General features: G+C 41.7%; 1 protein-coding gene and 1 long non-coding RNA gene across 2 annotated transcripts in view; one reads left to right on the top strand and one right to left on the bottom strand.

Annotated features, from left to right (window-relative positions):
• The window catches only part of LOC126263428 (uncharacterized), a 623,908-nt gene that overhangs the window by 213,065 nt on the left and 392,350 nt on the right, over nucleotides 1-18,493 (top strand). The gene's annotated exons all lie outside the window — the stretch shown is intronic.
• The window catches only part of LOC126263452 (uncharacterized), a 139,998-nt gene that overhangs the window by 102,930 nt on the left and 18,575 nt on the right, over nucleotides 1-18,493 (bottom strand). Inside the window, exons 2-3 of the long non-coding RNA XR_007546873.1 lie at nucleotides 3,657-3,764; nucleotides 2,584-2,926 (exon numbers count right to left, since the gene is read on the bottom strand). This is a non-coding gene — a long non-coding RNA (uncharacterized LOC126263452). The remainder of the gene's footprint in view (nucleotides 1-2,583; nucleotides 2,927-3,656; nucleotides 3,765-18,493) is intronic.

The raw sequence follows: 18,493 nt of genomic DNA, 5'->3' as shown, positions 1-18,493 counted from the left end.
GCGTTTACAATAGGCGTTACGAAATACCTTTGGATAAGCGTCGTTTCGAAAACAATTTGTTAGGCTTAATATGTCGATCAGGCTTTCTATGACGATGAAAAATTGTACGCGTCTGACATCTGTGCTTTTCAGTACGATAATTTATATACCACAGCTAACATTTAAATCACCGATATGGCTTTCTAATTACGGCGGCCACCTTTAATTCAATCGTTAAAGAAACTTATGTAGCCATGACCTTATGAACGATAACTTATTTTTATAATGCTTTTCTCATCTTATCTTATGAACAGTAAAATATCCGTCGTCGTTTTTTCAGGTGACTAGGAAGATAACTTGTGGAATAAAATTGATATAACGAAAGTTAAAACGAACAACAATTAAAGAAGTTAAGTAAAATTCCATAGCTACATTAAACAGCAGTACTACCACAGTATAGTAACTATGTAGAACGTTGAAATTCTCTGTGTTCAGCACGACGATTGCAGACAGGTTTCAGTAGAAGTGTTTCCTGTCTGTATGCCATGACGATAGCGACAGCGCACGACAGATGCATGTCATGTACGCTTCTTCATTACCTATAAGACAGGAATAGTTATCACCTAATGACTCTTTAAATACAGTATAAATGACCATCATTCTCAGGCAAGCGTGTCTTTCTGCATCTTCATGGATACTTTGCAAATCACATGGTAGAAGGTTCATCGCCTCTTTTATTCCATTCTCGAACAGCGCGTGGAAAAAATGAACACCTACATCTTTCCGTGCGAGCTCTGATTTCCATTATTTTACTGTGATGATCGTTTCTCCCTATATAAGTCGGCGTCAACAAAATATTTTCGCATTCGGAGGAGAAAGCTGGTGATTGATATTTCGCGATAGGATTTCGACGCAACGAAAAACGCCTTTGTTTTAATGGTGTCCATCCCAAATCCAGTATCACATCCGTGACACTGTCTCCCCTATTTCGCGATAATACAAAACGTGCTGCTCTTCGTTGAACTTCCTCGATGTACTCCATTAATCCTGCCTGGTAAGTATCCCAGACCGCGGAGCAGTACTCCGAAAGAGGACGGACAAGCGCGGTACAGCAGATTTGTTACATTTTCTAATTGTTCTGCTACTGAAACGCAGTCCATGGTTAGCCTTTCCCAAAACACTTGCTATGTGTTCTTTCCAATTTAAATGGTTCATAATTGTAATTCCTAGGCATTTAGTTGAATTTACGGCCTTTAGATTAGACTGATTTATCGTGTAACCGAAGTTTAACGGATTCCTTTTAGCACTCAAGTGGATGACCTCACACTTTTCATTATTTACGGTCAATTACCAATTTCCGCACCATTTACATATCTTTTCTAAGTCACTTTGCAATTTGTTTTGATTTTCTGATGAGTTTACTAGACGACAATCGACACCATCATTTGCAAACAACCTAAGACGGCTGCTCAGATTGTCTCCTAAATCGTTTCTATAGATAAGGAAAGCAGAGGGTCTATAACACTATCTTGGGGAACGCCAGGAATCACTTCTGTTTTATTCGATGACTTTCCGTAAATTACAACGAACTGTGACCTCTTTGACAGGAAATCACGAATCCAGTCATATAACTGAGACGATATTTCATAAGCACGCAATTTCTCTTCAAGCCGCTTGTGTGATACAGTGTCAAAAGCCTTTTGGAAATCTAGAAATACGGCATCAATTTGAAATCCCTTGTCAATAGGACACAACACTTCGTGTGTGTAAAGAGCCACTGTGAGTTTCACAAGAACGATGTTTTTTAAATCCGTGTTGACTGTCCGTCAATAGATTGTTATCTTCGAGGTAATTCATAATGTTCGAACACAATATATGTTCCAAAATCCTGCTGTATATCGATGTTAATCATATGGGCTGTAATTACTGGATTACTCCTAATATCTTTCTTGAATACTGGAGTGGCTGTACAACTTTCCAGTCTTCGGGTACGGATCTTTCGTCGAGCGAGCAGTTGTATATGATAGTTACGTATAGAGCTATTGCATCAGTGTACTCTGAAAGGAACCTAATTGGCGTACAGCCTGGACCAGAAGATTTGCTTTTAGTAAGTGATTTAAGTTGCTTCACTACTCCGAAGATATTTGATTGTAAGTTACTCGTGTTGGCAGCTGTTCTCGATTCGAATTCTGGAATATTTACTTCGTCTTCTTTCGTGAATGAATTTCGGAAGGCTGTATTTAAGAACTATACTTCGATAGCATTGCCGTCGATAGTATTTCCATTGTTATCTCGCAGAGTAGGCATTGACTGTGTCTTGCCGCTAACATAATTTACGTACGACCAGAATCTCTTTGGATTTTCTGCCAGGTTTCGAGACAAAGTTTCGTTGTGGAAACTATGAGACGCATCTCGCATTGAAGTCCGCGCTAAATTTCGAGATTCTGTAAAAAATCTTCAGTGATACGTAGCAGTATGGCTTGGTTTACTGATGAAGACTACGCTGTTATTCACCTCGTGTACGGCATTACTGAGAGCGACACAACGCCAATATCTCCTCCCGGAGTTCCTAGACGATATGCTACTGAAAATTTGTCAGCTTACTTGGTTTCAACTTTATGGAGGCCCAGCACGCTTTGTACTCGTTGTTAGGAACCACATTAATGTACAGTTTCGACAACAGAGGATTGGTTATAGTTCAAGTGTTGCTTGACCAGCTCGGTCAGCAGACGTGCCACCAATGAAATTCTTCTTCTTCTTGTTCTTCTTGTTGTTTCTCTTCTTCTGGGGGCCTCCAGTCGATACGGATAGGGTCCTCATTGCTAGGAGCGTCGCGGGCGTGGAAGTACTACTCCAAACTCGTGGCCCTCTTAGGCTGGTGAGACTGTCGATGGTGCGCCGCTGTACACTCTGCCGTGACCGTGGTAGTCCTCATTTTGAGCAATACCTGTAAGGCAACAATTGTGCATTTGTTACGTGCTGTACTGGACACTGAAGGAACGGATAGATTAAACAGAGTGTGATAAAAGTGTTTCGCGTGATGGTTGCTGCATAGGCGATTGCATATTACAGGTTTTTTCACAGTTATGTTTCACAGATACAAAGGTTATCGGGGTAATAATTCGAATAAGTTGTAATTACATTATTGCTCTGTATCTGGGCACCAGAGACCACTTGTCAGTTGTATGAAAATATTTAGAAAATGACTCTCAACAACCTCCGAAATTTTATTGGTGGAGTTCGGGTCCACACTATAGAGTGTCTTCTAGCTGAGCAGACTAAAATTGCTTAACAGAGTTTTGGTACTGATTTTTTTTTTTTTTTTTTTTTTTTTTTGCACTGCAATCAAACATTTGTTTGCCGCGGTCCGATAGCAGGTTACTTAGACCTGCAAAAACATTGACACACTCACGTGAATATTACAATACAAGGAAATGTGCACAAATTCGAGGAGTAGCAAGTGGAGGAAAGTAATACAGTTTCACAATTTAACATTTATTTTCGCAAGAAATATAGGTAGGTTCACAGATCAACAGACTACTCTTCCATTCAAACAGTTGCTTTCAAGCAGCACTAATTTCCAACAGCCACTGTTGTTGCACTAAGTCTCGCAATGCATTTTAACTCCCATTATTAGTTTAAAGCATTCACTAGCTACGCAGAGTTGGCCGCATTACCTTTGGAGTGCGTGATTTTGTCTTTCCGTAAGGCAGCACATACGGCAAGCTGCACGAGAACTGTAAGCAGCCCATTATACTGGACGGCAAGTGATATTTTTATTTTACCTGTGGATATAGGAAGACTCATGTAGCATTTGTTAGTTCATTTTTATAAAGAATACACAGGTACCTTTGCACTGATCTAGGTACTAATAAAGTAGTATTTCTGGCGCTGGAGGGACCATGAGCAATATGTATCTTAAAATAAACGTAGATAAATACTTCATTGCATCCAGCAACGTTTATTTATTAGATAAAAATAATTAAAACGGTTTTTTCTCATAATTTTAAAGCACTGTCAATTAAAGGGTTAAATGAAGTTCAATTGTTACTGATTGTTAGGCTGCGCCTTCAATTGCTTGTACAGAATCGTCGTTTCGATCCTGCTGCTGCGTTCCTCTTTAGAATCTTCTGGTGCCCATCGGTTAGCTGAATACCGTCAAAGACCAGTGTCGCGTTCACTCATAAAAGGAAATTTTTCCGTCCCTTCCCTCCTCCTTCAACATCATCGTAAACAACAGAAAAAATCTCCACACAGAATCGTGGAAGTCCCTGTACTAAAATAGTTACTCTTAATCTAAAGCACTCCGTAAAGTCGCTCAGTGAGTGCGAATTCTAATTTAGGCAGTTGAATCGCTAAGGGTACCCTAGCCAACTGTGCCATAAGACATTTATCATTTTTTCGAAGAGTCGAGTTGGTCGAAACAAAGGTATAGACTTTCTCAATCCGACTGTTAGTTTGAAAATTACATTGATTTATGTGCAATGTAATTTCCTTCTTATTTATGAAGTGATTTATTCAGCCTGTTATGGGGGACCTGTAGCGTAACGTTTACTCCGAACCACGGTGAAACTTGGCATTTTCTACTTGTACAGTGTTTCCGAGAAGTCTCCGTCCCCCGTATATTGAAATACTCATATATAAAAACTGTATCCCGCGGGTTTGCAAATGTACCACCTTGTCTCTGTGTCCTCCTTGACACCTTGCGGAGCATTTCAAGAGTTATGCTTCGAAAAGCTTCCTTAGCACTTCAGCGCAATTCTCCAATAGTCTTCTATCGACTTCAGTATTCCCCTAATGCGTTTTGTGGCTTGATAAGGTCTGGGATTCGTGATGGCCATTTCAGTGGACTGCAGATGCTGCTGAATAACGCCCAATCAAGCGGTCTCGAAACTGTCCATCAAGAAACTGATGCACCTGAATAGCATCCTGTGCTGGAGTTCCGCTCTGCTCTTCCCAACATGACTCATGAGCCCCTTGTCTTCGAACTCAGGCTTTAACCACATTCATTCACTTACGCGCCAAAAAAATGACATACTCTTTAAAACATATAGTCAGAACAAGTATCGTGGTGCTATTCCGGACCATATCATAACATGAGACGGGATCCTGTCCAATTAGCATACGTAATGTGGATTTTCTTTGGACGAGAAAACCATATTTCTCTTGTATCAATGGCGATTTATCGCACACTCGCTAGAAAATAATACTCTTAAGCGAGATATGGCTTTTGAAAATTGTGCCCTCGTAGCACAGACGTTTCTGTGGCGAACTGTATCTTCATGTTGACTGGTGAAGTCATTTCTATGTTCCTTGGCATTTTGTCAAAAATGTCTTAGTTTTCCCCTTCGACGTATAGGGACTAGTGATCATTGGCTCTTCGGTTGGTCCTTGTGTTCTAGCGCCTTCATGTATGCTTTTTTCACATTCCTCCAAACTACCCTAATTATTTTGGCAATCTTCCTGACCGACTCACCATCCAGTTCTAATTTAGGAATCTAACTGTCAAAGGGAGATTTCATTTTCCTCCCTACTCACCTCAAATGGCGACAAGCTAGTTGCAGTATGAACCTTCGAATTATACACACTCTGTACATAAGCTAAACAGGCGTCTCAATCGCAGTGCCTGGAACCTATATAATAGCTCAACATCTTTGCAATTGTCTAGTGCACGTGTTCCGTTCTTCCATTAGTCTGCAGATGAAACGGACTCATCTGTAACTTCCGTATACGCAACACGCGGCATAGTTGTTTATTAAACCCGAGACAAAATTCGTAACATGGATATCCAGTTGTTTACTGCGCTACAGTACTAGCCCGTTGGTCTGGCATTGGTATCATTGCCAAAAACCGAGAGAAATGATCGATGATCGTGAGAATGTACCCTTTTCCTGCAGGTCTTTTATTAAATGGACCGAGGACATCCAACCCCAACATAGCAAATGGACTGCACGTCTCTGCTCCATGTCAACTCATTCACAAATAACGCTATAATCTTTTCGTTTCCGCCGGCCACGGTGGCAGTGCGGTTCTAGGCGCTGCAGTCCGGAACCGCGGGACTGCTACGGTCGCAGGTTCGAATCCTGCCTCGGGCATGGATGTGTGTGATGTCCTTAGGTTAGTTAGATTTAAGTAGTTCTAAGTTCTAGGGGACTGATGACCTAAGATGTTAAGTCCCATAGTGCTGAGAGCCATTTGAACCATTTTGAACCTTTCGTTTCCAGTCTTTTTCAATGTGGTCATGCATTGCTGACCACGGTATTTTAATAGCAATAAAAATATATTTATTTGTCAAATTGTACAAAGGAAGAAGGAATAATGGGACTCCCAGATACCCTGCCCAAAGCACAGCGAGAGGGAGCGGGAAGGAACGAAATTCTTTCGGAAACAGTTTCCTTAACTGCCCCAGCACACAAAGTGTTTGTGATTGCCTAACATCTTGGGCGTAAATCCGCGCAGTGAATATTCTGTATAGGAGAACTAGAGCGGAACAGAGACTGTTTCGATGGAACATAAACGGCCGTCGGCGTCCACTTTTCACTTACGCTAATTTACACGTTTCGCCAGCTAACTAATAATTTTTCATTCAACTCCAAAAGGCGTATGAACTCTTACAAAACTAAATCATGTACATAGTAAATAGAAAACATTCCCAGTTATTACTGTAATGAGGCGCGTATTATAGAATCCGCATTGTGTAGTTGCGATGGAGTTGTTAGATATGTCAGCCACGCCAGTCCCACCTTAATATATATTCACTTGATGCTACAACAAAATTTCAAATTTATTTGCAACGATCAGTTGGAATATGCGGTTCCTTCATTTCAACAGCGACCCAGTAGCTGGAAACTAACTACCGTGAGGCAAACATCGTTTCGCTTCGATGAACGAGCGCGAGAGTGAACATGAAAGTCCATTGACAGAGCGTGGCGCCTCGATGTTTACTCGCATAAATAAAAATGAAGGAGGTAGTCAGGGCTAGGCCATGTCGAAGACGAGGTTATTAGAGAAGGGGGCAGAAGTTAGAATTGGAAGCGGATTGGCCAAGTCTTTTCCAAAGGAACCATCCGGCATTGGCCTAAGTGAATTAGAGATGGTACGGAAAATCTAACTTTGTATGGCTACAGTAGTATTTGAACTCTGCTGCTTTAGAATGCGAGTCCAGTGTTCTAAGCAGAGAATTTTCCGCTTGGTATGCACAAAGAAAATAGTAAACAGAACACAGCAAGTCATTCTTAACGGAGAGAAGCTTCAGACATAAAAGTAACTTCAGACGTACACCAAATGAGCGTCACAGTATATACAAATCACCTAATAGATAACGTCGGAATTTTCATTAAGCTTTTGTATTCAAAGAGGTCAAATCGTTAAAAAAATTGTAGTAAAACGCAGGGATACCTGCTGGCAGCGGTGGCCACGGGAATGTAAGGTCGCAAGAAAACCGGGCTCCGGACTTCCACGTGGCACTACCGGGAGGGAAAACTATCCTGTTCAGCGTATGGCTCTGCGCCTAACAGTAGTAGTGGTAGTAGTATTAGTAGTAGTAGTAGCAGTACATCTGCAGCAGCAACCTGAGCAGCACTTGACACCACACTAGCACTGTTTTTGGTAAGATTTTTGCGAAAACAGCGATCTTGTAATCTATATAAAATCAATGAAAAATCAGTCTTGATCGCAATGATTATTTTATTAAAATGACCGGTTTCGGCCTAGGTTTAGGCCATCTTCAGACAGCACTATCAGCTGAAGTTGACGATGCGTGAAACAGACAGTGGACCTCAGTCGCTGAAACTGCTGTTCCACATATCAACTTGAGCTGATGGTGCTGTCTGAAGATGAGCTGAGCCTAGGCCGAGACAAGTCATTTTAATAAAATAACCATAGCGGTCAAGACTGTTTTTCACTGATTTTACAATGAACTGTTACAGATCGGTTACTTCAAGAGCAGCTCCGAGACAGACGCCCTGTAGCGTGCATTTCACTGACCTCAAACCAACGCCGTTGACGACTTCAGTGGTAGCTCATTGGACGGCAGGTTGGAGGTCTGTTGTGTTCTCTGATGAAATCTGGTTCTGCCTCGGTGCCAGTGATGGCCTTAGTGTTGATTAGAAGGAGGCCATTTGAGGGCCAGCAATCAACCTGTCTGTGTGCTAGGACCCACACCTGGAGCTGTGGTATCGGTTGGGGTGCCGCAGTGGTTAACACACCGGACTCGCATTCAGGTGGACGACGGTTTAAAGCCGCGTTCGATCATCCTGATTCAGGTTTTCCCCGATTTCCCTAAATCGCTTCATGCAACTGACTGTATGGTTTCTTTGAAAGGGCATGACAAAGTTTCTTGTCAACGGAGCGTTAAACACTAATCCCCTGCTCCTCCTTGAACTATGGTCTGGGGTGCGGTTTCCTACAACGGCAGAAGCGCTCTCGTGGTCGTCTTACACACTGTCTACAAAATTGTACGTCAGTCTGGTGATTAGACCTGTTGTCCTCCCATTCGTGAGCAGCAGTCCAGGGGTGTTTTCCAACAGGATAACGCTCGCCCATATACCGCTGTTGTAGCCCAATACGCTGTACAGCGTGACGACATGTTGCTTTGGATGCTGGAGCCTCAGATTTGTCTCCAATCTAGCACATATAGGGCATCATCGGACAACAACTCCAGCCTGTCTCTGTATTGAACGACAAAGTGCAACAAGCATGAAACTCCATATCACAAACTGACATCCGGCACAATGCATGCACGTTTGCACGCTTTCATTCAACATTCTGGCGGTTACTGCTGTTATTAATGTACCAGCACTTCAAATTTGCAATGGATTATCTCACGCATACATTAACCCGTGATCTTGCAATGTTAATCAATTAATAATGTTGCCGAGACAAGTATATTCCCGGAACTTCATTACCCTACGATATTTATTTTTTATCTTTGCGACATTTTTCTTTCACTGTATTTATGTGGTGAAATGCATGCGATGAATCGATTGCATCGGACATTGACGAAAAAAAAAAAAAAAATCGTATTTACGTGTTATCTGTTGATCGATCTAACATAAACTGACATTGCTGAAAAATGTTCTCTTGTAAACGATATTGTTTGTCAAAACGTGTCACAGAGCGTGGTGGCGGAGTGCTTAGCGCTCTGGATTCGCTTTATGGAGGACGACGGTTCGAATCCCCGTCCGGCCATCCAGTGTTAGGTTTCCTGTGATTTCTCTAAACCTTTTCAGCCAAGTCCCGGAATGGGTACTTCCCCATCCATTCGTAATCCAAGCATGTGCACTCTAAAGACAGCGTTGTACACGTCAAACTCTAATCTTCCTTCCTTTCAAAACATATCTATGTTTGTGAGGCATTTCACCTGCATCACGTATCTAATAAAACTACTAGTAGAGTATCCACCATTGTCTTTCCTTATACACTTTAAGAACAGCACAGTCTTCATTCTATTTTAATTTTCTTCTCTGTTATTGCTTTACGGGGAACATACATGTCAAAGAGCTTGTGAGTGCCTTTTCACAGTTTTGTCAATTTCATTAGCAAAGAAAACAATTAAATCTAGCAATAATGTCTCTTATTTAAGTAAATACATTTCTAACATTGCAAAATGATATTTCTTTTTGTTTCAGGTAAGTGACCGAGGTCGAATTGTCGGTTTTGCTGAAGTAATCCATTAAGGGAGGTCCCTATGTTTCCAAAGATACTGAATGTCGACGAAAGGTAAATCAATTCTCCATATGTCTCCTCCTTTTGCGACTCTTTCTCTGTTGCATCGCCCCTTTTATGCACACACACACACACACACACACACACACACACACACACACACAAACACACACACATAAACATACGTACGTGCTCTTTATCAGCATACAGTTTTGGCATAAGTAAACTTGATATAAGTTGTTAGGTGAACAACGAGTAGCAGTTGTATTAACTCTCTACCAAGTACTGCTTGAGATCGATATAATTCATCTATGATGATTATGAATAAGTATTTCTAGATTTAGAGAAAGCTTTTAACAAAGTTGAATGTATTACACTCTTTGGAATGATGAAGGTGCCAGAGATAAAATACAGGGAACAAAATGTTGTCCGCAGCTCGTGGTCGTGCGGTAGCGTTCTCGCTTCCCACGCCCGGGTTCCCGGGTTCGATGCCCGGCGGGGTCTGGGATTTTCTCTGCCTCGTGATGACTGGGTGTTGTGTGTTGTCCTTAGGTTAGTAAGGTTTAAGTAGTTCTAAGTTCTAGGGGACTGATGGCCATAGATGTTAAGTTCATAGTACTCAGAGCCATTTGAACAAAATGTTATTTACGAATTGTACAGACACCACACTGCGGTTACAAGGGATATGAAAGGGAAGGAGTGGATGAAAGGTAGGATTCAGACGGTGTTGTAGCCTACCCCCGATGTTGTTCAATCTGCACATTAAACAAACATTGAAAGAAACTAAGGAGAAAAAGTGGAAAGGGACTTACAGGTCAGGGAGGAGAAACAAAAAAAAAAAACAAAAAAAACATCTGTGAGGTTTGCCGAGTGCATTGTAATTCTGTCAGCGACGGAATGGATTTGGGAGCTGTTGTCCGGAATGAATAGTCTCTTGCAAAGAAATTGTGAACCGAACGTCAAAAAGGAAGTATGGAATGTAATGAATATAATCAGATGATGCTAAGGGAATTAGATTAGAAGACGAGGCACTAAAAGCAGTCGATCGATCTGCTACTTGGACAGCAAAGTAACTGATAGCGGCTAAAGCAGGGATGATATAAAATGTAGACGCAACAGCAAGGAAAGCATTTCTGAGGAACAGAAATCTGTTAACGTCTAATATATAGACAAGTGTGACGAAACGTTTTCCGAAGGTATTTGTAATACGTGTAGCATTGTATAGAAGTGAAACATTTACTATAAACAGTTCAGACAAGAAGGGAATAGAAACTTGGAAATTGATGCTATAGAAGAATGCTGAAGATTAGATGGGTAAATTGAAAACTGTATTTTTGGTAACATTTTTGTCAGTACTTTAAAATGAACATAACCAGTCTCGACCATAAGAAAACTTTATTTTTGTTGTTTCCGATGTCGGTCAATTTCTGATCATCTTCAGACCTCATACTGAAATGTGAACATGGAATGGATTTGGAGATGTCTCAAAATAGGAGTAACATATAAAATACATATTATATAACAAATAATAAAAGAAGTTATAATTTCTTCTTTTATTCTTGACGATATTATCATAAAACTTCGTCAGCCTTCGTAGTATATTTTCTTCTCCGATTTCTCGAAAATCGTGAATACTGACTTACAGTGAGTAAGTAAAATATAATGCTCATTGTGTTGCTGGTTTGATAATATTCTCCGTGCTAGTCTGTCCTGAACAAACTTTTTCCCTCTGAGTAACTGGCGACTATCTGGATAGTCTTTCTCCCGTCCTTAACAGTGTAGACGTCTGTAGGCTTCCAACGTATGTTTGTAATGTAACGTTTAGCGTTAAGATCTATGTGCTAAATGATTCAACACGTTATTTTTTACGCAATATCAGCCATGCCTTTGTGAAGAACGTTGCTCCCAGGTGTTGACAGAGCTGCCGCAGGATGATAGGTTTAATTTAAGCCCAGATGTTGACCATTAAACTTTACGCTTGGCTTTCTAATGTTAAGAATAAAATAAAGTTTTAGTAGTCTGTGGTCACACATCCACATAAGGTGTCCACGTCACCTTAGTTGGCATTTCATCGGAAGGAACCGTGCTAAATATGCTACCTATCGCAGTGCTTCGATGTTTGGTTCAAGGTATTTCCATATCATTTTAAATATTGCCTAGACGTATTTCCTTTGAACAAGTTGGTAAGACGTCACTTCTTAATACCGACATTCCATTAGTGTTAAACGGGCGCCGATCGCAGCAACTGCTCTGGCAGTTTCCTTGGGAACTCGGTTTTGCTACAAAACTATCGCCAGGCTAAAATCTGCTGTCAATACTGCTTGATTCTTTGCATTATGTGAGCCATGAGGCAGATATCAACATCATAGCGGGTTTTACTTTCGACTATAACCTGTAATACGTCTGAGATGCGTTTGTCACATTTTGGGCATTCCAATTCTTGAAGGCATCGTTCATCGCACGGGTTGCGGACGACTTGTAAATTATATACACAAACCTTCCTCGTGATTGTCTATCACTGGAAACCGTATCAAAATTCCTACAGTAGTCCCTGAGACGAATCTTTAAATACAGATGGAAAAAATGGCTCTGAGCACTATGGGACTTAACGTCTGAGGTCATCAGTCCCCTAGAACTTAGAACTACTTAAACCTAACTAACCTAAGGACATGATACACATCCATGCCCGAGGCAGGATTCGAACCTGCGACCGTAGCGGTCGCGCGGTTCCAGACTGAAGCGCCAAGAACCGCTCGGCCACACCGGCCGGCAAATACAGATGGAAAAACGCGGCGGGAGACTCCAAAATATGTAGTAGTGATGAAACGCGAGAAGGCTAAAGTACATCCCTAATTGACGTTACTTGTAACAGGACACTGAAATGTCTATCCTGATGTTTGCAGTCGGACACTTCATTAAGAAAGTGACGCACTAGATTAACGAGCTTCTCAGGCCATTCGACCTTCTCCAGAAAAATCCACAGAGCCGCCATTGGCCCTCAGTAGTAACGTATGTGGAACGCAGACGAAGTGATCACTGTCTTATTCCTTTTCTTTTGAAGCTGATTAGGTACAAAAGTAGCACCGGCGCGCCCCTTTTTCCTGAGAAGCTAGAATGACTATCGGAATGTACTCGCTCCAGACGAGAATTTAGCCGTTTGCCAGCGATACGTGACAGGACTTTTCTGGTGACACATAATAAAGATCGTATTCGATATATCCTTGGTGTAGAGCGTCCGTGGTCTATTACACGAGGAACTAGTAGGAGCCCTGCGAAGATGCTCACTCGGACGTAGCCATTGGTTGACTAGTATTTATGACATATTGAAAATAACCAAAGAATCGAAACCAATGTAGACAATTTAAAAAAATGTGTGAGTCTTGGATGGTAACCTTTTACGCGTAAATTCATCGTTAGGAAGGCACCAGAATAAAGTTTTACTGTTTCTTAAGGTATTTCAAAACCTTCTTTGCATCTACTAAAATGCATACGCGTTTCAGTTTATTCAACTGAATCAGTGATCGTCAAACTTTTTTTGCTCAAGAGCCAGTACTGATATTGTGGGGCAACACTGCTGCAAATGACCGATCTTATTATCAACTAGTAACCTACATAAATTAGTATGTTACGACACCCCCCCCCCCCCAACAGACTAGATATAGCAAGGGCGCGATAAGTACTGATCGTTAAGAGCCGGCACTATTCGGAACACTTGGTGTCAACTGCACTGTTTCATCCACAGCGACGCTAAATTTGTGACGCTGTAGTTGCCTGACGAAGTGTTTTGCCGTGTGTTTGAGCGGATGATTCATTGATTAATAACAGTAACGGTACTCATAATTAAATACATCATGCAAAATGAGACACGATTACTTGATGCCTACTAAATGTTTTGAAAGTAATTTTTCTTCTACTCATTGCGCTGTTTTTTTTTTTCTTTATTGTGATTTTAAACACCTTATACAAAGGCGGGCTATCAGCAGCATAGTACGCCGCTCTTCAGCCTTGAGTTTGACAATAAGTATTACATAGAGAGGGCACAGAGAATACAGTCAAAACGGCGGGCAAAAAATATATACACTAAACAACAAAAAAACATGGAGCCGTTCACGTTGGACGAGAAACATCACTAACACTAGTTGACACTTCGCACATAACATGGATGATGGCGACGGCAATTGCGCTGTATTACATGAGCCTTTAAATTTCATATCCTTGCGACAAATATTTGCCGCATTTGGCGATGACAATCGGTATAATGCCCATTCAAGAGTCCATGTTACTTTCATTTGACATTGATACCGTAGCAGGCGAACGGTAAAAGCCGCGCACGCCAGTGATTTGTCAGTGCTGGAAGACAACATAATGTTCTCCCTATCATATGTCCTGAACCCGCAGTGATCGCGTTAGTACTTACATCTCTGCCCTGAAGTAAGCGGCCAACTTTACTTAGCTCACGGCCCAACTCACCACCGTCAACAAAAAGTAAGTAAGTCTTAAAATATTATTGTCTATGTATTGTTACTCAGCAGGAAAATAAAACTTAAAAAGCTCTTAACGTTATGTGACGTTTGTGGGTTCGATTGTCGGTTGCTAGGTGCGTATTACAGTCTTATAAAATACAGCTGAAAACAGCGTCCCGCACGAATATTGAATTCGGGCCACAGTCTGACGACTATTTGCCTAAATTATTGTCAGTGAATGCAGTTTCTCTTACATCCGTCTGCATGTACATTTTACACTTTATTTTGCATTTGGCACTGGTGTTTTCGTCCTTGTATCACTTTGATATTTGTCTGTACGTCTGTCAGAGGGACGTTCAAAAATGGCTCTGAGCACTATGGGACTCAACTGCTGTGGTCATAAGTCCCCTAGAACTTAGAACTACTTAAACCTAACTAACCTAAGGACAGCACACAACACCCAGCCATCACGAGGCAGAGAAAATCCCTGACCCCGCCGGGAATCGAACCCGGGAACCCGGGCGTGGGAAGCGAGAACGCTACCGCACGACCCAGAGGGACGTAAATAAGCATTAGTGGTGCACTTTTTAGTCGCATTTTACGTGAAGAAATGTGTAATGCTGCCATTAAAAGTGATACTAGGCCAAAAACATAAGTGGCAACCGATTGATATGTTTTATTTGAATAGATCGAAAGGCATATGTAGCATTTGTAGTAGCTGCAAAGACGGATTTGAAATACCCTTAGTAGTTGGAACTATGGACAGAAACTACCGAGCCGGCCAGAATGGCCGAGCGGTTCTAGGCGCTTCAGTCTGGAACCACGTGACCGCTACGGTCGCAGGTTCGAATCCTGCCTCGGGCATGGATGTGTGTGATGTCCTTAGGTTAGTTAGGTTTAAGTAGTTCTAAGTTCTAGGGAACTAATGACCTCATATGTTAAGTCCCATAGTGCTCAGAGCCATTTGAACCAGAAACTACGGATAATGATCGTTCAGAATTAGTGATGGCAATGCTTAATGTATAAACGGAGCGCAACGTTGACCGTGTAAGATCCGAACGCTTCTCGACCAATGCGGCTGTCGTATGAAAAGACTTCCTGCTGTTAAGCCGTGCGACTGTCTGACACACATTCTTATCGTCCTTTGAACCCATCACGCTGCTCAATTCAAAACAGCTGGTCTCACATGTTCGTGCGATAACAACTCGCCTAGCAGAACGTGAGGCGGCACACTGCAAACTTGGGTGGCACAGTTTACGCCTTAGAGACGCGGTTTTCTTTATTATTATTATTTGCATCCACTGGATCTTTTCTTAGCGAGAGCAACTCGTTTTGAGCTGAAAGATTTTTTCCTCCACATGATGGCGCTACCTTCTACATTCCGCAAATTTGCTACTGGAAACGATTCGTTTCAGAAAAGCGACTACTGTGGATCTCTGAGTGTCGAGAAGGTCATACTTCTAACAAGGCAATAACTTTTCCGCTGAGAGATCGACACAGTCGCCACCAAGGGAGGAAATAAAGGGCACTAGAAAATTATCTGCAGATATTTTCCTCATAAATATGGGCGGGATGGAGACCTCAGACGATTGGACACAATTACTTCTCTCTAAAAGTAAAAGCTGGCATTTGCTGCCATTCTAGCAAGCTTTTCACTGAAGTGGTAACAAAGCCCAAGACTAAGGTTCGAGTCAAATGCTAAAATCGATATATCTTCTTAGGTTGGGTGTCTACTAAGCTATCAAACTGCTTCAGGTACGGACTACGCTCCATGTGTGCAATATTCGAGGTGGTGGATGTTGCAACGAACAGACTCCGCTCCACAGTGTGCACGCTGAGTGGACATATAGCCACAACTATCGGAAACTAGCGCTTAATGTTGGTACGTTGTATTACGGAAGATTACAGAGACTCTTCGCCTCTTTGGCAGGCAAATTTGAGTGAATTATGTCACTAATTAGGTGGACTTTATAAAGCAGCGCGGAGTGACCGCACGGTTTGAGGCGCCATGTCACGGGCTGCGCGGCCCCTCCCGCCCGAGGTTGGAGTCCTCCCTCGGTATAGCATAAGCTAGTTTATGTTAGTTTAAGTAGTGTGGAAGACTAGGGACCGATGACCTCAGCAATTTGGTCCCTTAGGAATTCACAAACATTTGAACTTTATAAAGATGTTATGTAACTGCATCAGTTTTTGGCATTATTTTATGTTTGACGCCTCCATTTATTTAAAAACAATGACACCATGTACAGGAAAGCCATATCACTTCAGTACAAACTTTCTTTATGATTAGATTTTTTACGAGTGAAGATAGCTTTACAAGCTAGCTGGATTTATTTAAAATTTCCATGGAAGACATCTTGCTTTAAATATATATCCTATTAATATAAGAAGTTTAACATTCTACGGTACTGGTTTCTATTGACACATCCCGATTAGTGTGAAACACTTCCATTTGGCTACACACACACACACACACACACAAAAATAAAAAAATAAAACTGAAAGTTGCACTGAAGTTTCACGAACAAATCCACACTAAATTCTTCCCCAGACAGCGTCCAGCGAAGTTATTGCGCTTTGCTTTAGGTTCGTCTGAGAATAATATAGGGGGCGGAGCTTGAAACGATGGTCTTTTACGTTCCCGACACGCATTCATTTGTTGCTCTAACGGGGAGCCCAGTGTTTTGAATATGGTGGATATGCAGGTTTACGATGATTATCCGTAACCTGCCACACAACTATTACAACGATTGGCATTGTTATTTACTTTGATATAAATGTAATAAGTACCAGAACCACAAAAAACTGCTATCGCTTTTCATCCATCAGACGCGGAAGAATACCGAAATGTTACCTTCCCGGTCAAGAGTTCCTATTCGCAGTGATACATGCAAGGCCTCCACTACAAACTCTCAAAGTCTGTGTAGTTCGAAAACATTTGTATATGATATGGTTGTCGAGGTGAATATTTCTGACATCGTACCATTATTGGTTACCACATTGTGCCTCGGGTTTTCCAGTTTCAAACCTCTGAGTAATATCTTACGGAGTGTGAAATAAGACATCAGAGATCGGTACGTTAATCTTGACTAACCGTTGGCATTGTTTAAAAAGAGGAGGCAGGATTTGATTCACTCTCGTCTTACATACATACGTGAGACACAATACGCGTTCTTCACGGACAGCATCGCAGATGCAAGAATGAAGATAATCTACTCAATCAGCGAGGCTGAATTCCTCTTCGAGGTTTTTCAGCCCACAGTGTGGTGCGACTAAACTTTTAGTCTTAGAAGCGCAATTGCATATTAACAGATGCATCTGCTTACAGCGAATGGAGCACAAATATCGGCATTCCGTCGTGGATACAAAGGGAGTCTTCTCTCCGAACTTTGCGAAGTGGCGCCGTGGTTGGCACATTGGATTTTCATTCTAGAGGAGCGGAGTTCAAATCTCAGTGCAGGCGTTATGAGATACGTTTTCCGTGGCTTTCCTAAATCGACCAGGCGTAAATTCTTCCATGTTTTCTTTGAAATGGACAAAACCGATATCTCTCACCTCATTGCTTTATGTTGCGTCTCTGTCTCGTCTTCAACGGGTGTTTAGCGGTCCCTAGACGGGCAATGATATTGCACAGTAATATTGTGAAATATTATTGATGTTATTCCTAGGCTGTCCAGTAACACGGTGATTCGGAATGTTGACGCTAAAGACGCTGCTGCTACGACAATTGCTCGGCTTCGTTGCAACATCCCATAACGCCGGTAGATATTTATACAATTCGACGGATTCTAACCATAACGCTCTTTCGTTTTGTTTTGAATTCAGTCTCAACACCACAACAAACCGACAGTAAACACACTGATATCCACACCCAGTAGCACGCGAGAGACTCGCAAGGATATTGTCAAGACTGCGTACAGACGACACAATATTTTCGGGCAGCAGAATATATTTCAAAAGTTTTTGATGTTCTCAATATCACTGCGCAACCTCTCAGTCATACCCCTAGGCGTTCAATATTATTTTGCTTTATGGAAAATTGTGCAATATTATTGATCGTCTATGGAGCGCTTAAACTCCTTATCTTCCTTCTTTCTACCGTCCTGTCCCACATTTCAGTGTCACTAGCGTCACACAGTATTTAATGCGGATTGTCTCTGTTGTAGTAGGAATGTAGCAATTTGTACTAGTAGTATGATGCAAATAGTAATTACGATTTCATACAAATATAATATAGGGTGTCAATAAAGTTCCGCTATCGATTCAGAAAATCATAACTGGGAAACTATTGGATTATGGTTTGTTTAAGACCAGGAACGTACCTACAGCTTTTGCATGGGGGGGGGGGGGGGGGGGGCGACACTATCATTTAGGAAAGTGAACCT

Source organism: Schistocerca nitens, chromosome 1 (assembly GCF_023898315.1).
Source record: "Schistocerca nitens isolate TAMUIC-IGC-003100 chromosome 1, iqSchNite1.1, whole genome shotgun sequence".
NCBI lineage: Eukaryota > Metazoa > Arthropoda > Insecta > Orthoptera > Acrididae > Schistocerca > Schistocerca nitens.
This window is presented reverse-complemented; position numbering and strand designations above follow the sequence as displayed.